Consider the following 20485-nt stretch of genomic DNA (forward strand, 5'->3'; position numbering starts at 1 on the left):
GAAGCGGGTATCCCTCCAGCTGAGCTATTGTGTTCTCCCAGCGGAGAGAACACATTAATTATTGCTATCGGCTATAGCCGCTGCCAATAATTGCATGCTAGAAATCTGACATACTGGTTGTACCCAAGTTGATCTATGGATACATGGATAGAATCTTGTCCAGTGCCTGCTGAACTGGCCAAGATTCTAACCATTTATGGCCAGCTTGCATTAAGTGTTTTCTTAGTTTTGTATACTTAACCACTTAACCCCCGGAGGATTTTACCCCCTTCCTGACCAGAGCACTTTTTACAATTTTGCACTGTGTCGCTTTAACTGACAATTGCGCATTCGTTCGACACTGTACCCAAACAAAATTTGCAACATTTTTTTTCCACGAATAGAGCTTTCTTTTGGTGGTATTTGATCACCTCTGTGTTTTTTATTTTTTGCGCTATAAACAAAAAAAAAATTGTGAGAATTTAAAAAAAAAGAATCTTTTTTACTTTTTGCTATAAAAATATCCCCAATTAAAAAAAAAAAATGTATTCATCATTTTAGGCCAATATATATTCTTCTCATATTTTAGGTAAAAAAAAATCACAATAAGCGTATATTGATTGGTTTGCGCAATAGGTATAGCATCTGCAAACTATGGGAAAGATGTATGGCATTTTTAAGGCATATTTATTATTATTATATTTTTTACTAGTAATGGTGGCGATCTGCAATTTTTAACGGTACTGCAACTTTGCAACAGACAGATCGGAGACTTTTGAAACTTTTTTGGGACTATTGGCATTTATACAATGATCATTGCTATGAAAATGCACTGATTGCTCTGTAAATGTCACTAGCAGGGAAGGGGTTAACACTAGGGGGCGATCAAGGGGTTAATTGTGTGTTTTCTCAGTGTGTTCTAACTGTATGGGGATAGGATTGACTAGGAGAGGAGACATATAGTTTTTCCTACTTAGTAGGAACAAACTATATGGCTCCTCTCCTCTGAAAGCACAGGGATTTGTGGGTTTAAACCCACAAATCCCCGTGCTGGCGCCTGTGCACGCGATCGTGCCCGCCGGCCACGCGCATCAGGTCCCCCGCTGTGCAACGGGCGCACACCCTCTGGTGGTCGAAAATGGGAAGGACATACCAGTACAGGATTTCTCCCATGGGAGCCGTTCTGCTGCAATGTATCTGCATGACATGGAATCGGTTAATACTTCATTTAAGCTGGCATTTGACCAAAAGAGTTTTTTTATCCTATGCTGCAAATGCATGGATACATTTTGTATGTGCACCACTTAAGAGGTTGTGTATATAATTATAAAAATAGTAATTTGCACGATGAAAGTTGCTTTTTTCATTCTTTTGAACATATGTATACAGATTTTTCCATTCTCAAGGCATGATTGCCTGGACTTCAATTGTGTTTTTCTCCCCAGATCAGGCAGAAAACACTCATGAAAACCAAAAATTGATCAAGCAGCAGTTTTCCCAATCAACCTATATAAACAATCTGCAAATGTAATGCTTACATGGGAAATATTACTTAATCTGTGATTTATTGTCTTCCAATAAACAGTGTACAGGTTAATAGCTCACCTGCCAATGGAGAATAATGCTCCAGATCAAACCAAGGATCAGCTTATGATTTCCATCAACTATGTCTGCACTTCCAATGTTCACCAAATCAACCTATTATTACAGAAAAAATGCATGCATGAGAAACAGAGATGCATTTGTATTTACAATAAAACAGTGCATGGACACGAGATAATAGTGAGCTGGATCAAACAACAATCTTATGTTGAGGTCATAGACAGGTATTCCCTAGATTACAGATTTTAGGTGAATGTTTAAAAGATTGGTTACAAAGCCTGACCTGAGTGTTTTTGTTTTCACCCAAGATTAGTAACATTGGCAGCATCTGCCCATGCTAGTCACTCCCTCATATGCACATTGTTACAAAGAAGAAGAGCAAATATTTGAAGAAGAGTTGTTGCTCTGAAGGCAGTCAGATCCTACTAGGCTGGTTTTGTCCATGTCCTCCTTTTCTACATTGACAATCTTTAAGTAACAAGATAAATGAGATGAATGGAGTTGTTCACGCAATTGCTGTTGATTTTGTGTGATTTTTTTCAAAACTAGAGAAGTCCATGTGTTGCCCCCTTTCTTTCCCCCCAAAAAACCCTACCCTCCCACAACTATTGTGATTACCTTGGTAAAGTTAATGTTAGCACAATAAAATATTTTTTGGATTTGAATTGTTACCAAACATTGACTGTCATTAATTCTGGGCGGCACAGTGGTGTGGTGGTAGCACTCTCGCCTAGCAGTAAGAAGGGTCACTGGTTCGAATCCCAGCCACGACACTACCTGCCTGGAGTTTGCATGTTCTCCCTGTGCCTGCGTGGGTTTCCTCCGGGTACTCCGGTTTCCTCCCACACTCCAAAGACATGCTGGTAGGTTAATTGGATCCTGTCTAAATTGTCCCTAGTATGTATGAATGTGAGTTAGGGACCTTAGATTGTAACCTCCTTGAGGGTAGGGACTGATGTGAATGTACAATGTATATGTAAAGCGCTGCGTAAATTGACGGCGCTATATAAGTACCTGAAATAAATAATAAAATAAATAAATTCTGACTTCATGGTATACAAGTAGAGTTCTGCTTGTGACTATACTAAAATTTGGCAAACCTATCTGTCTGTAAAAACCACCCCATCAAACAGTAATGTTGAGCAGAGTGATTTTGCCAAAATTGATTTTTGCTGACAAATTACCAAGATTTAAAGCAGATACATGTATTCATTGTAGTGTTCTTTGCTTTCGATTTTTTTCTTTTAGATGGATACTGTCACTTTTTTTTTTTTTTTGCTGTTTTCCACTGTCTGTCTTTTTTTTTTAACAGAAGTAAAATATTGAGGCTAATGAAGGGCACTATTTGATACAAGGCCAGGTCGCTTTTGTGACCTTCTAAAACCCAATACATTCTTAAAAACACTAAATCCACCTTAATTTTGCATCCCTTATTGATTCTAATTTATTTCATAGAAATTATGAAACTTTATTGAAGTATTCTAATTTAGGGAAGATGAACCTTGTATATTTAGCTCATCCTTACCCAATAACAGTGCATAAATTATTGAACTGTAACCTATCTATCTATAAAAATGTATAATATGTATACTAGAGCAGCCATGCTGCTTACTACATATAGAAAAATTCTGCTTAAAGGTTTTCTATACCATTATAATATTTACAGCTTTACTAGTTTCCTGCTAAATATTATTTAACAAGGACAGTTCTTTACTGCCCCTGTAGCTCAGTGAGGCAGGTCGGACCTAACTGAATACAATTTAATTTTTAAGGCTACCCGAGCTCATCTCAGCAGTCCCAAATACATACTAATTATATTAGGTTTAATTAACAGAGACATAGCACAGGCAGTATTAACATTATTTGTGTTATTTGCTCTTTATGATTGAAAATATTTTTTTCAAATCATTAAAGGCATTTACAGCATTATTAAATAGCTTTTTCTTTCCACAAATACTGCTAGCTTGAAACTAGCAATGATTGTGAGCTTCAATGAGGTGAATATTGAGAAGGGCAGACGGGAGATGTTTGAAATGGTGAACTTAATAAAACAGCACCTTATGAGAAAATGTGGACCATTAGAAAATAAGTCAACAGTGCCTTTTAAGAGAAACCTAGAGAGGAAATTATCAGGATAGAAAATAATAGATGAGGTTAAAATGATCCTATTCCCTGTTATACAAATAACCACTAGATGGAGCATTTTTAAACTTGTATATGAAATACTATAATCAACATAAAGAATAACCAAGTAAAATGTGAAATGACAAAGACATTTAATTCAGTCTAATGTTTAAATAGAACTACAGTTTTTTTTCTTTTAAATTAGTTGCCTAAGGCTTTTAAAAGTAAAAATGCAACCCTCACTGTGATGCCCTGTACACACGGTCGGATTTTCCAACGGAAAATGTGTGATAGGACCTTGTTGTCGGAAATTCCGACCATGTGTGGGCTCCATCACACATTTTCCATCGGAATTTCCGACACACAACGTTTGAGAGCTTGCTATAAAATTTTCCGACAACAAAATCCGTTGTCAAAAATTCCGATCTTTTGTACACAAATCCGACACACAAAGTGCAACGCATGCTCAGAATAAATTAAGAGACGAAAACTATTGGCTGCTGCCCCGTTTATAGTCCCGGCGTACGTGTTTTACGTCACAGCGTTCAGAACGATCGGATTTTCCAACAACTTTGTGCGACCGTGTGTATGCAAGACAAGTTTGAGCCAACATCCGTCGGAAAAAATCCATGGATTTTGTTGTAGGAATGTCTGATCAATGTCCGATCATGTGTACAGGGCATAATACTTATCTTGCCTTCAAAGTTGTCCTAATGCATTCTCATCACCAGAGAATATACCCAAACAGCAACTACAAAACATTACAAGCAAAATAAATGCTGCCTCCTTAATTAATAATAATAAAACAATTCTAAATACAATTAAAGACAAAAATAAACACCCCCCAAAACAAAACAAAAAAACAAAGGGAAACAGCATCAACACAGCAACAGCAGTTATTGCTGGCACACAAAAAAAGTTCTAAAAAGGACTATTGAGTGTTATGAAAGTACATTGAATGCAGGTGGGCACACATTCCACTCTCCTTAGCCACACAAACTGCAATGTATTCCAGAGTATCAGTGGAAATATGTACCGCTGAATGAAGTGATATTTACAGAACTGTATAGTTTTAGTAGCACACTACACTAGCAACTCTTTTCCCCTGTAATGTTACCAGTTGTCCCCCAAACTAAAGTCCAACACAATGACAAAGGGCTGCTGGGAAAAAAGCCTTTTATAGTGTGTGAGCTGCAACTTTATTATAAACCATCTTTGGTCAAAGATTCCCACTTATGGTCAAGTGGTTAACCTCTGGTTAAGTGTGAGACTGTCCAAAGACAGTTGTTTGCAATGTATTATGGGAAATTCAATGAACTTTAGACTCATTCCTAGTCATCATCCTCTGCTGGCTTATGGTCCTCTTCCAAACTGAATGACAATCAGTTTGTGAACCCAGGTCTCCTTGGCCACAACTCCTAGTGTATCACCATGTCAGCCTGTTATTACTGTGCAGTATTGCAGTGAATGTAAGCGACTACTTATAACATGAAGCTACTCTGTGCAATATGGAACAGCAACAAGTTTACACTTGAAGAAGAGGAAGGGGACATTAAGATTTAATGTGACCAGCCTGAAGGGTATAGGGTGAATTAAAAAAAAGAAGTGGATATTTAAGTGGAACTCTATCCAAAATGTAATTTTAATTTTCTTCAAGTTCACCACTTATGTTAGCAATACATTTAAGTTTAATATAGTTAAAGGTAGATAAATATTTGAAAACAAAACCAAAATTATATGAAAATATCTAGATAAGGTAACGTGTTTTCACAAGTTTGACAATATTCTGTATAATTTTGCAACAAAGACAGGATTTTCCACTGCTAATTAGGGATAAGCTTCGTGTTCGTGTCGAACGCATGTTTGACTCGAACATCGTGTGTTTGGTCGTTCGCCGAATTACAAACGATATGGGCTCTTTGCACCAAATTCGAGTGGCACGTCACGGCCCATAATTCACTGCAGCATCGCAATGCATTGCTGGCTGATAAATGGCCAAGCATGCACTATGACCCGCATGCTTGGCCAATCACAGCGCTGTGTGTACAGAGAGCCGTAATTGGCAAAAGCCAAGGAGGCTTTGGCCAATTATGGCTCAGGGGGTTTAGTACATGCCCCACAATATATAAGGCCACCTGCACGTCGGCCCTGTGTAGTGTGTTCTGGCTTGATAGAGAGATAGACAGAGAAAGAGACAGTGTCATGTGATTTAAGTTAGATAGAGTAGACAGGTCGAGTCAGTTAGCTGCACTTACAGTGTATTGTGCATATATATGCATCCCAGGTGTTGTATATATATATATATATATATATATATATATATATATATATATATATATATATATATATTTATATATATATATACACTGTATTCAGTTTAGCTAGATCCTGTTCTTCTCTTCCTAATATACTGACAGGCAGGAAGGTGTTTATAAAGTATTTCCAGTTACTGTACTGTGTACCCTGCACAGTTGCACCTACAGTATAACTACCTGAAGCCAGGTGCTTGTGTAGGCTCTTGACATATTTCCAGTTACTGTACTGTGTTCCCTGCACAGTTGTGCCTACAGTATAGCTACCTGAAGCCAGGTGCTTGTGTAGGCTCTTGACGTATTTCCAGTTACTGTACTGTGTACCCTGCACAGTTGCGCCTACAGTATAGCTACCTGTAGCCAGGTGCTTGTGTAGGCTCTTGATGTATTTCCAGTTACTGTACTGTGTTCCCTGCACAGTTGTGCCTACAGTATAGCTACCTGAAGCCAGGTGCTTGTGTAGGCTCTTTGAAGTATTTCCAGTTACTGTACTGTGTACCCTGCACAGTTGCACCTACAGTATAGCTACCTGTAGCCAGGTGCTTGTGTAGGCTCTTTGAAGTATTTCCAGTTACTGTACTGTGTTCCCTGCACAGTTGCACCTACATTATAGCTACCTGAAGCCAGGTGCTTGTGAAGGCTCTTGACATATTTCCAGTTACTGTACTGTGTACCCTGCACAGTTGCACCTACAGTATAGCTACCTGTAGCCAGGTGCTTGTGTAGGCTCTTTGAAGTATTTCCAGTTACTGTACTGTGTACCCTGCACAGTTGTACCTACAGTATAGCTAGCTGTAGCCAGGTGCTTGTGTAGGCTCTTTGAAGTATTTCCAGTTACTGTACTGTGTACCCTGCACAGTTGCACCTACAGTATAGCTACCTGAAGCTAGGTGCTTGTGTAGGCACTTGAAGTATTTCCAGTTATTGTACTGTGTACCCTACACAGTTGCAAATACAGTATAGCTACCTGAAGCCAGGTGCTTGTGTAGGCTCTTGATGTATTTCCAGTTACTGTACTGTGTACCCTGCACAGTTGCACCTACAGTATAGCTACCTGAAGCCAGGTGCTTGTGTAGGCTCTTTGAAGTATTTCCAGTTACTGTACTGTGTACCCTGCACAGTTGCACCTACAGTATAGCTACCTGTAGCCAGGTGCTTGTATAGGCTCTTTGAAGTATTTCCAGTTACTGTACTGTGCACCCTGCACAGTTGCACCTACAGTATAGCTACCTGTAGCTAGGTGCTTGTGTAGGCTCTTGACGTATTTCCAGTTACTGTACTGTGTTCCCTGCACTGTTGAGCCTACAGTATAGCTACCTGTAGCTAGGTGCTTGTGTAGGCTCTTGACGTATTTCCAGTTACTGTACTGTGTTCCCTGCACTGTTGCACCTACAGTATAGCTACCTGTGGTCAGGTGCTTGTGTAGGCTCTTTGAAGTATTTCCAGTTACTGTACTGTGTTCCCTGCACAGTTGCACCTACATTATAGCTACCTGAAGCCAGGTGCTTGTGTAGGTTCTTGACGTATTTCCAGTTACTGTACTGTGTACCCTGCACAGTTGCACCTACAGTATAGCTACCTGTAGTCAGGTGCTTGTGTAGGCTCTTTGAAGTATTTCCAGTTACTGTACTGTGTTCCCTGCACAGTTGCACCTACATTATAGCTACCTGAAGCCAGGTGCTTGTGTAGGTTCTTGACGTATTTCCAGTTACTGTACTGTGTACCCTGCACAGTTGCACCTACAGTATAGCTACCTGTAGCCAGGTGCTTGTGTAGGCTCTTTGAAGTATTTCCAGTTACTGTACTGTGTACCCTGCACAGTTGCACCTACAGTATAGCTACCTGAAGCCAGGTGCTTGTGTAGGCTCTTTGAAGTATTTCGAGTTACTGTACTATGTCCCTTGCACAGTTGCACCTACAGTAAAGCTACCTGTAGCCAGGTGCTTGTGCAGGCTCTTTGAAGTATTTCCAGTTACTATACTGGTTACCCCACACAGTTGCCCCTACAGTATAGCTACCTGAAGCCAGGTGCTTGTGTAGGCTCTTTGAAGTATTTCCAGTTACTGTACTGTGTACTCTGCACAGTTGTACCTACAGTATAGCTACCTGTAGCCAGGTGCTTGTGTAGGCTCTTTGAAGTATTCTCATTTACTGTACTGTGTACCCTGCACAGTTGCACCTACAGTATAGCTACCTGAAGCCAGGTGCTTGTGTAGGCTCTTTGAAGTATTTCCAATTACTGTACTGTGTACACTGCACAGTTGCACCTACAGTATAGCTACCTGTAGCCAGGTGCTTGTGTAAGCTCTTTGAAGTATTTCCAGTTACTGTACTGTGTACCCTGCACAGTTGCACCTACAGTATAGCTATCTGTAACCAGGTGCTTGTGTAGGCTCTTTGAAGTATTTACAGTTACTGTACTGTGTACCCTGCACAGTTGCACCTACAGTATAGCTACCTGAAGCCAAGTTCTTGTGTAGGCTCTTGCCGTATTTCCAGTTATTGTACTGTGTACCCTGCACAGTTGCGCCTACAGTTAGCTACCTGAAGCCAGGTGCTTGTGTAGGCTCTTGATGTATTTCCAGTTACTGTACTGTGTACCCTGCACAGTTGCACCTAAAGTATAGCTACCTGAAGCCAGGTGCTTGTGTAGGCTCTTGACATATTTCCAGTTACTTTACTGTGTACCCTGCACACTTGCACCTACAGTATAGCTACCTGAAGCCAGGTGCTTGTGTAGGCTCTTGATGTATTTCCAGTTACTGTACTGTGTACCCTGCACAGTTGCACCTAAAGTATAGCTACCTGAAGCCAGGTGCTTGTGTAGGCTCTTGACATATTTCCAGTTACTTTACTGTGTACCCTGCACACTTGCACCTACAGTATAGCTACCTGAAGACAAGTGCAGGTGTTCTCATACTAATAATACTACAGGCAGGCAGTTGATTCTGCTAGCTGCAGTATAATCGGTATATATATATATATATATATATATATATATATATATATATATATATATACAGGGGGTCCCCTAGTTACAAACATCCGACTTACAAACGACTCCTACTTACAAACGGAGGGAGACAACAGGAAGTGAGAGGAAATCTACCCCTAGGAAGGGAAATTAATTCCTGTAAGAGTTATTATGGGGAAAAGGTACCTCCACTGATGCTTTACCACCAAGGCTTGTTTCCACAACAACCCAAAATTTTCAAAATCCAATTGTCATTGGGACAGAAAGTGAGGTGAAATCTTCTGAACAGGGGCACACACAGCAAAACAAACATTACAGGGGTGTTAACCCTTCCCTATGCTATCCAAAAAGTTTAAAAATATTTTTTTTAGCTGGAGCTACACTTAAAAAATGTACATGTTCCGACTTACAAACAGATTCAACTTAAGAACAAACCTACAGTCCCTATCTTGTTTGTAACCCGGGGACCCCCTGTATATATATATATATATATATATATATATATATATATATATATATATATATACATCCCATTTTTGTGCAGCTACATCTCACTGCAGGCCATTAGTATGTCTGGATGATCAACAAGGAGAGGCAGACAATCACAAGCCAATAAAAGAGGGCAAGCAGGCTCTGTGTCTAGAGTCAATGGTGCTGTTCGTTGACACAGTGCATCCTGATAAGCACGTGGCTGTGGAACACGCTTGGCCTTTTTTTCGGCAGCTGGCCACGTTGAGCCGCAAACATGCGGTAGACTTGGTCGAGTGGATGACCAAGCCGTCCTCATCCTCCTCATCTTCTCTCACCCAGGCTCAGGGTACTTTGTCTGGCAAATCAGCTGCCAACGCGGCCTCTTCCCTCGGCCCAATAGCATCAGTAACTCCTTCCTTTTTTGAGACGAGTGCATCAGATCGCACCGCTGCTATTTGCAACATATGTCTCAAGTGTATCTCACGTGGCCAAAACATCTCCCGCTTGGGCACCACATGCTTGACCAGACATATGTTGACCTGCCATGCAATTCATTGGCAAACGTACCTAAAAGACCCACACCAAAGAACAAAGAGGACCTCTCCTTGCTCCTCATCAGCTGGGATCTCCAACCCCACTATACCTTCAGTCCTCTCTGAGACCTGCACTGAGAGGAATTAAGTTGTAGAATTAGGCGTGTCACAGCCAAGTACTTGCGTGCAATCTGCTATCGGTACACCGACGTCAGATTGTACCAGGTAAATTTCCCTGCCCCAGCTGCTGCATCGCCGAAAGAAGTTCGCTCCCAGCCATCCACATGCCCAGCGGTTGAATTCTAGCTTGGCATAATTGCTAGCACTTCAACTGCTACCTTTTCAGTTGGTAGACTCTGCTCCCTTCCGTAAGTTTGTGGAATGTGCGGTTCTTCGGTGGCAGGTACCCAAAGGCCACTTTTTCTCATTGAAGGCGATTCTGGCTCTCTACAGGCATGTGGAAGCCAATGTCTTGGCCTCGCTGGACAGGGCAGTCAGCGGTAAGGTGCATATTACAGCTGACTCATGGTCCAGCAGGCATGGACAGAGACGTTACCTAAGTTTCACGGCGCATTGGGTGACTCTGCTGGCAGCTGGGAAGGATGCAGGACAAGGTGCAGTAGTGTTGGAGGTTGTTTTCAAAAATGCCACTACTGGTGATTCTGACACACCTCTCTCCTCTACCCCCTCCTCTTGTTCTTCCTCCATGGCCTCTTCCTGTGCTTTGTCCTCGAAACCAGCAGTGCTCTGTAGGCGTTCAAGGGGCTATGCAAGTACGCAGGCCAAAAGATGCCATGTGGTGTTTGAGCTGGTGTGCTTGGGGGACAGAAGCCACACTGGGGCAGAGATTATGTCAGCTCTGCAGGGGCAGGTTCAGAGGTGGTTGACGCCATGCCAACTTAAGGCAGGAATGGTGGTTTGTGACAATGGCACCAACCTCCTCTCCGCCCTCCAACAGGGACAACTGACCCATGTTCCCTGTTTGGCTCACGTCTTTAACTTAGTGGAGCTTGTTTTTTTTCCCACGCCAGTGGGCCATGATCAGGAATGCATGCACTGCCCTGTCACCATTTGAGGAGGCCACGAGGATGGTGAGCAGTGACAGTGCATGCATCAGTGACACTGTCCCCCTTGTCCACTTTTTTGTGCACACGCTGCGTGGAATAATGGACAGGGCACTTGAGGCAGAGCAGAGGCATGAAGAGGAGGACTTCCTTAGCTCTCAAGGCCCCCTTTATCCAGACAGTGTTCCTGTGTGCCCGCCGATCACACAGGAAGAGGAGGAGGAGGATTGTGTCAGCATGGACGTGGAGTCTGGCACTCAGCATCAGCAGCAGTCTTTAAGGGATCATTTACAGTTCCAAGAAACCCATGGACTTGTACGTGGCTGGGAGGAGGTGGCTGCGGATCATGTCATCCTTAGTGACCCAGAGGACCGAATGCCTCAGCAAACCTATGCTGCATGGCCTCCCTGATCCTGCAAAGCCTGCAGAAGCATCCTCGTATCCTCGAGCAGAGCCCTGTGAGGGCTTACAGTGTTGTGGCAACACCAACACCTAAGGCCCAAATTTCTGCAGAGTATATAGGGCAGGCCCCTACTTTCAAACATCCAACTTACAAACGACTCCTACTTGCAAACGGAAGGAGACAACAGGAAGTGAGATGAAATCTATCCCTAGGAAGCAAAATTCTCTCCTGTAAGAGTTAATATGGGAAAAACTTTTCTCATTTCCCCTGATGCTTTATCACCAATCCTTGCTTCACTAAAAACCCCAAATTTTCTAAAAACATGTCATTGTGACAGAAAGTGAGGTGAAATCTTCTGAAGAGGAGCACAGACAGCAAAACAAATGTCACAGGGGTGATAACCCTTCCCTATGTTTTCCAAAAAGCTTAAAAATCGATTTTTTTGGCTGGAGCTACACTTTCAAAATGTACCAGTTTAAAATTACAAACAGATTCTACTTAACAACAAACCTACAGTCCCTGTCTTGTTTGCACCGCCTGTATACTGCTGTTCAGAGTATATAGGGCCTGGGGGCCCCACGTCTTTCCTTTTTTTAATTTGGGTGCGGGGTTCCCCTTAATATCCATACAAGACCAAAGGGCCTGGTAATGGACTGGGGGGGGTACCCATTCCGTTTGTCTCACTGATTTTCATCCATATTGTCATGACCTGATATTACATTAAAGCCGCAAGCAGTTTTAAATGACTTTTATTCCTTTAAAAATGTCATTTTGTGCAGGGACTGTTCTATGTATGGGAAACACGCGCAACTTTACAGGCAAACTATGGACACCCCCCAGGAATATTTCACTTTTTTTCACTTTAAGCATCATTAAAATCACTGCTCCCGAAAAAACAGCCGTTTTTAAAACTTTTTTTTGCATTGATACATGCCCCCTGGGGCAGGACCCGGGCCCCCAAACCCTTTTTAGGACAATACCATGCAAATTAGCCTTTAAAATTAGCACTTTTGATTTTGAACGTTTGAGTCCCATAGACTTCAATGGAGTTCTAACGTTCGTGCAAATTTTCGGTCCGTTCGCAGGTTCTGGTGCGAACCAAACCGGGGGGTGTTCGGCTCATCCCTACTGCTAATTTCTAAGTAATGGCATAAAAAAATTAAGAAGTAAAAGTAAAGAAAATCCTGTTACAAAAAAAACTGCTTTGTTAATCCTTAATCCTCTCCTAATCTATGTTTAAATATACCATGTTTGATCTAAGCATGCTGTCATGGGGCCTGTTCACCCAAGCTTTTAGTTATATTAGAACTGCTTCTTTCCCCATTCTAGTCTAATAGGAATGCCAAAGCAGCTTGATGCAACTTATAATGAGTTTAAATACACCTGTGAAGGAACTCTATAGTTGTATCAGTGCATGGAAATTATTTTTAGATATTGATGGATAATGGATAATAATTCCGATTGCTCAAAGTTGTCAGGTGCTGGTGCTGACAAGTCAGAATTGCTCTGATCTGTCCCATACAAAAAGAGGAGGAAGAAGAACAGGGATTTCAAATCCCCAGACTGCTACTCTGGCTGTGTGTGCTCATCATCCATTGAGGTAAGTACAGTGGGGACTGAGGGGGTTGGGAGGATGTAGGATGTTAGTTCAAGTTTGCATTTTTTCTGAAAAGGTAAAACAACCCTTTAAGTGTCACAGTTGCATGCTAAGGAATGCCAATGCAACAGGCAAAGCAGTAGCAGTAACGCTTGTACACCATGGTATTAAAAAAGGCAGCTTATATACAGACAATAATCATTGGAACTTATATTTGAAGCAGTAGCATTTAAAATCCTGTAGATATTATTTTATGGCCACATCCAGCATATTTGTACATACACACTGTGATACCCCAGCAATACATGCACAATGGCTATTTTTACTTTTAGTGTTCTTTACTTTTGACATTAATAATTCCCATTCACACATCATGAGCATTTGCTCCTTAATGAAATGCAAGTGTAAAATCCATAACATTGGTTAGACAGACCGAACGTGAAATCAAGTTATTATTTTAGGCATGTCTCCGAAGAGACGTTTCTAACATTTATGACATATCAAATTATAAAATTGCATGACATAACAAAGGAATCATATCATGACTAACAACCAATACAACAAATTCCTTCAGAACCATATAGCTGGTGGTGGAGACTGTTCTGGACTGACTGGGTTGGTCACTAGGGATGAGCTTCGAGTTCGAGTCAAACTCATGTTCGACTTGAACATTGGCCGTTCACAGGTTCGCTGAACAGCGAACAATTTGGGGTGTTCGCGGCAAATTTGAATGCTGCGCACACCCTTTAAAAGTCTATGGGAAAAATCAAAAGTGCTAATTTTAAAGGCTTATATTCATGGTATTGTCATAAAAAGTGTTTGGGGACCTGGGTCCTGCCCCAGGGGACATGGATCAATGCAAAAAAAAGTTTTAAAAATGGACGTTTTTTCGGGAGCAGTGATTTTAATAATGCTTAAAGTGAAACAATAAAAGTGTAATATCCCTTTAAATTTCATACCTGGGGGGTGTCTATAGTATGCCTGTAAAGGGGCGCATGTTTCCCGTGTTTAGAACAGTCTGACAGCAAAATGACATTTCAAAGGAAAAAAGTCATTTAAAACTACTCACGGCTATTAATGCATTGCCGGTCCGACAATACACATAGAAGTTCATTGATAAAAACGGCATGGGAATTCCCCACAGGGGAACCCCGAACCAAAAAAAAAAAAAAAATGACGTGGGGGTCCCCCTAAATTCCATACCAGGCCCTTCAGGTCCCTTCAGGTCTGGTATGGATTTTAAGGGGAACCCCGCACCAAAATTTAAAAAAAAATGACTTGGGGTCCCCCCAAAAATCCATACCAGACCCTTATCCGAGCACACAACCTGACAGGCCACTGGAAAAGAGGGGAGATGAGACAGCGCCCCCCCGAACCGTACCAGGCCACAGACCCTTCAGGCCTGGTATGGATTTTAAGGGGAGCCCCGCACCAAAATTAAAAAAAAAACAGCTTGGGTTCCCCCCAAAAATCCATACCAGACCCTTATCCGAGCACACAACCTGGCAGGCCACAGGAAAAGAGGGGGGACGAGAGAGCCCCCCCCGAACCGTACCAGGCCACATGCCCTCAACATTGGAAGGGTGCTTTGGGGTAGCCCCCAAAACACCTTGTCCCCATGTTGATGATGACAAGTGCCTCATCCCCACAACCCTGGCCGGTGGTTGTGGGGGTCTGCGTCTGGGGGGCTTATCCAAATCTGGAAGCCCCCTTTAACAAGGGGACCCCCAGATCCCGGCCCTCCCCCCTGTGTGAAATGCTAAGGGGGTACAAAAGTACCCCTACCATTTCACTAAAAAACTGTCAACAAGAGACAGTTTTTTGACAATTCCTTTATTTAAATGTTTCTTCTTTCTTCTATCTTCTATCTTCCTTCGGTTTCTTCCTCCATCTTCTTCTTCTTCTGGTTCTTCTGGTTCTTCCTCGGGTTTTTTTGTCCGGCATCTCCTCCGCGGCGTCGATGTCTTCTTCCCTTCTTCTCCTCGGGCCGCTCCGCATCCATGATGGCATGGAGGGAGGCTCCCGCTCTTCTCTTCATCTTCTCTTCATCTTCTTCTCTTCATCTTCTTTTCGGGCCGCTCCACATCCATGATGGCATGGAGGGAGGCTCCCACTGTGTGATGCTTCTCCTCTTCTGACGGTTCTTAAATAACGGGGACGGGGCCACCCGGTGACCCCGCCCCCTCTAACGCACGGTGACTTGACGGGACCCCGTTATTTAAGAACCGTCAGAAGAGGAGAAGCGTCACACAGTGGGAGCCTCCCTCCATGCCATCATGGATGCGGAGCGGCCCGAAAAGAAGATGAAGAGAAGAAGATGAAGAGAAGAAGATGAAGAGAAGATGAAGAAAAGAGCGGGAGCCTCCCTCCATGCCATCATGGATGCGGAGCGGCCTGAGGAGAAGAAGGGAAGAAGACGCCGCGGAGGAGATGCCGGACAAGAAAACCCGAGGAAGAACCAGAAGAACCAGAAGAAGCAGAAGAAGATGGAGGAAGAAACCGAAGGAAGATAGAAGAAAGAAGAAAGAAGAAAGAAGAAGCATTTAAATAAAGGAATTGTCAAAAACTGTCTCTTGTCATTTTTAATATTTTTGACAGTTTTTTAGTGAAATGGTATGGGTACTTTTGTACCCCCTTACCATTTCATACAGGGGGAGGGCCGGGATCTGGGGGTCCCCTTGTTAAAGGGGACTTCCAGATTCTGATAAGCCCCCCACCCGCAGACCCCCACAACCAACGGCCAGGGTTGTGGGGATGAGGCCCTTGTCGTTATCAACATGGGGACAAGGTGTTTTGGGGGCTACCCCAAAGCACCCTCCCAATGTTGAGGTCATGTGGCCTGGTACAGTTCAGGAGGGGGGGCACTCTCTCGTCCCCCCTCTTTTCCTGCAGCCTGCCAGGTTGCATGCTCGGATAAGGGTCTGGTATGGATTTTTGGGGGGACCCCACGCTGTTTTTTTTTTTTTATTTTGGTGCGGGGTTCCCATAGACTTTAACGGTGTTCGTGTGTTCAAATGAATTTTTTGCCTGTTCGCATGTTCTGGTGCGAATTTTGAGGGGAACCCCACGCCATTTTTTTTTCAATTTTGGCCGGGGGTTCCCCTTAATATCCATACTAGACCTGAAGGGCCTGGTATGGAATTTAGGGGGACCCCCACGTCTTTTTTTTTTTTTTTAATTTTGGTTCGGGGTTCCCCTGTGGGGAATTCCCATGCCGTTTTTATCAATGAACTTCTATGTGTATTGTCGGACCGGCAATGCATTAATAGCCGCTAGTAGTTTTAAATGACTTTTTTTCCTTTGAAATGTCATTTTGCTGTCAGATTGTTCTAAACACGGGAAACATGCGCCCCTTTACAGGCATACTATAGACACCCCCCAAGTACGATATTTAAAGGGATATTACACTTTTATTGTTTCACTTTAAGCATTATTAAAATCACTGCTCCCGAAAAAACGTCCATTTTTAAAACTTTTTTTTGCATTGATCCATGTCCCCTGGGGCAGGACCCAGGTCCCTAAACACTTTTTATGACAATAACTTGCATATATGCCTTTAAAATTAGCACTTTTGATTATTCATGTTCGTGTCCCATAGACTTTAACGGTGTTCGTGTGTTCAAATGAATTTTTTGCCTGTTCGCATGTTCTGGTGCGAACCGAACAAGGGGGTGTTTGGCTCATCCCTGTTGGTCACTGCTCCTGAGTAGGTATTCTTGTGGGCCATATAGGAAGGAATGCCTTCCAGTGGATAGTGCCCGGTGATGGATCGTGGTGATGGGCCCTCTGAGGGATTGGGCTGCTGCTCGCATGTTGGCACCAATAGGACTATTTAAACTGCAGTAGTTCTATTAGCCAGTGCTGTCTGATCTACAGCTATTACCTGTGTTCCTGTATCTGTTTCTGTGCTGACTTCTGTTATTGACCCAGCTTGCCCTGACCTTGCTTGAATGCTACCTGCCCTGACCCTGGCCTGTCTCTGGATTTGCTCTGCCTTCGGCTCATCTGCCTGATTCTATGTTGCTGACGTCTGCTTGTATCCTGACCATTATCTGTCTACCATTTATACCTGTATCTTTTTGCTGAAATGGCTCATCTGACCTTACATCCAGCTATCCACCTGTCCTGCTCTGCATGCTACCTGGTCCCTGATGGTCCTGCTATCTGCCAGCTGTACTTGCTACCTGCTAGCTGCCTGTCAAGCACCTGCCACCTGTTGTCTGCCCAATCTGAGGTCTACTGCCTTTGCTGCCATATGCTGTTCAAGCGATCTGAACCATCTCTGGTGACACACCTGCTACCTATTGCCATGGCTGACGGACACGTTACAGGCACCTTTCTGTGCTCTCATGGCCACTGTTGCTCCATCAGTGTTCTAAGAGCTGGAGATGTACAAGAGGCCTCCCTGTACACCTCAGGCTCTGCCACAAGGTACATGACAAGAATCATAGGTAATTAAAGCAATACATTGCAAATATTACTATGATCACTAAGATTCATATTTTATTCTCCTTTTTCTTAGTCATATAAAGTTAGATATAACAAAAATCACGAATCCCTTAAAAGTCTGAAATGTATTTATTAATATGTTTGGATTAGTATTGAAATATGTGCCTAATAAGTTTTAAAACATGAAATGTTTTTCCACATACATTTCAGCTCTGAACAGTTTCAGATTTTCATTCTAAAGTACCCAGCAGAGAAGGTAAAGTTGTTATGATGCATGTTGATTAGACAAGAGTCACTTTTAATCCTGAATTAGTGCAGCATGCACTACCATTGTATAGGAATTACATTTCAATGCACCTGAATACTTTGAAATTGCTATGACTTAAGGTCACACAGATATGAATGGTACTCATTGAAAATCATGGAGTACAACTTGTCATGTGACTTTGCAGTCCCAAGTTGCATGAAAAGTCGCACAAGTGTGAAAGGGGCTTTATTGAACATCATCACTGGGTTTCAAGCTTGTATCATATTGGTATCCTTACAAAGACACACTCCCTTGCTTAAAGAAATGTGAAATGAGAGAATGGACAAATATTTAAATCTAGTTTTTAAAACAGGTTTATTTATAAGGCTGTGCTCCTTCATTTTATAGTGGCTGGTTAATTGGGAGATGTTTGTTTGGTTGATATAGGTGTGCACATAGTCATTGCTTTTTTTTGCTTGAAACTAATGCCGTGTACACACGGGCTGACTTTTCGACCAGACTGGTCCGACGGAACGAATCCGTCGGACAATCCAAATGTGTGTGAGCTTCATCAGACCTGCAGCGGACTTTTTCGGTCAAAAATCAGACGGACTTTAGATTTAAAACATCTTTCAAATCTTTCCGACAGATTCGAGTCCGGTCGAAAAATCCATTTGTCTGTATGCTAGTCCGAAGGTACGAAAACCGACTCTAGGGCAGCTATTGGCTACTGGCTATGAACTTCCTTATTTTAGTCCGGTCGTACGTCATCACGTACAAATCCATCGGACTTTGGTGTGATCGTGTGTAGGCAAGTCCGTTCATTCTAAAGTCCGTCGGAAGTCTGTCAAAAGTCAGTCGAAAGTCCGTCGGAAAGACCGTCGGACCTTTGATGTCGAAAAGTCTGCCCGCGTGTACACGGCATAACTATGGTAATCAGGGAAATGGAGTAGGTCACAAACTTTAGTTCCTTTCATTTTCTCATACTTTACCTGGAGAATGAAGAGGAGATACTACTGACTTGAGCAAACTAAGCAAACTCATAGAAGATCTGTTAATGGGAAATTTCATAAAATAGTTTTATATGCAAATTAAATAAAACTAATTAACTGTCAATTTCCCATCTTGACTTCAGTTTTTCTGAAAGTGGAGTAGAGTTTCAGCATTACGATTTAGAAGCCATTCATTCAAGTATTTTGGTTTGTCCCTCACTGCAAGTGCCCTTCTATCTTTTAAAATCTGAGGTCATCAAATTTAGTCAGCCTAAATCTACCCATAAATGTCCTTCATTGCTTGTAAGCATGTCTGTTAGGTTACAAATAATCAATTATGGTGAGACATTTCCAGACAATGTTGGTTTGTTCTTTATAAAAGGAAGAGGAAAACTTGTTCAGACACCACAATATTAATGTTTACATTTGAGCTATGGTCTTGTAAATCTTTTATATGTGTACATGTAAATCAAGCAAAAACTTTTATTTTCAGTTTTGGATACAACAAGTAAGGGTTGCAACCTCTGTCTTGTTTTTGCTACTATTGGGGATGTGGGGAAGATTTTACCTCACTTTCTGTTCCAGTGTCAGCAGTCATTGCATTCTGAATGATCTCAGCCAGATTGGCATAAAGCCCAAAAGCACAGGCCTTACTCTTTACCAACTCTTCTAAAACAGATTTTTTTTTCTATTTTTGTCTATTTTGCTTTAGGAAATTTCTGCTCACTTTCTGTCTCATGAAACCATTTTCAGTTGGACAAACAGTGGGGGTAAATCTCTCCAATAAAACCCTAAATAGCAATAAACATACAGCAGATTTTCCAACCTTCTTCTTACAAAAAAGTTTTGGTTGACTGTACACCCGTAACATCATCCAAAAGGGGAAGTCCTGCTGTCCCCCCTGCACCCCTTTTTTTGTCTTTTTTTGGGGAGGGGTTGACCTTCCTCTTTAAGGGCTGGTTCACACCAATTGCTTTCCATTGCATTTTTAAAATGCATTTATAATGCTTGTACGGTAATTGCCATATATTTCAATGGCCCTAATTCACACCAGTGCAGTCAGTTTCAGTGCTTTCAAAAAAGTACACCCTGCTGATTTGTTTTTCCACAATGCATCAAAAAGTGTATAAATAAGCGTAAATGCATGTAAACACACTGGAATGCACATAAGAAACAATTATTCTAAATTTTACACGGCAACATGAAAATGCACAGAAAATATGTCTAAAATCACATGCAAAAAAGCATCTGGAATGCTGAAATTGTGGTGTGAACCAGCCCTCAGGCAAATGTATTTTCAGTGTGTCATTACAATCTATACCAGGGGGTACATTTTCCAATTTATTTTATTTCTATGATAGTAATGGTAATCGTATTAAACACCTACTTTTACAATGAAAACATTTGAGAAGATGTGATGTGCAGATGGAACCAAGCTGGCAATGTGTCCATTACTATAATGGAATACACTATGTATTAACTTGAAACTCAGTCAGTTTAAGCCTACCTGCATATGGGGTTTGTATATTTTTAAAATATCTATGTTGTTGGCCTTCATTGGTAGCCAGAAAACATTCTTTTTGCAGAATGTAACTTTCTGACATGATAATCTAGGTCACTTTAGCAATTCATAAATTTACAAAGATTTATGAGTATATTTCAGGCTATCCAAGCTTCAAATATGTCCTTTACAGACTGATAAATCAATATACAGTATAGTAGAGACGCATCTTAAGCA

At 42.0% G+C, this 20485-nt stretch overlaps 1 protein-coding gene across 1 annotated transcript in view; it reads right to left on the reverse strand.

Annotated features, from left to right (window-relative positions):
• Positions 1-20485, reverse strand: part of DMD (dystrophin) — a 3507873-nt gene that overhangs the window by 3139905 nt on the left and 347483 nt on the right. Inside the window, exon 4 of the mRNA XM_073614841.1 lies at positions 1585-1677. The gene's annotated coding sequence lies outside the window, so the exon portion shown is untranslated. The remainder of the gene's footprint in view (positions 1-1584; positions 1678-20485) is intronic.

This window comes from Aquarana catesbeiana, linkage group LG02, assembly GCF_042186555.1.
Source record: "Aquarana catesbeiana isolate 2022-GZ linkage group LG02, ASM4218655v1, whole genome shotgun sequence".
Classification (NCBI taxonomy): domain Eukaryota; kingdom Metazoa; phylum Chordata; class Amphibia; order Anura; family Ranidae; genus Aquarana; species Aquarana catesbeiana.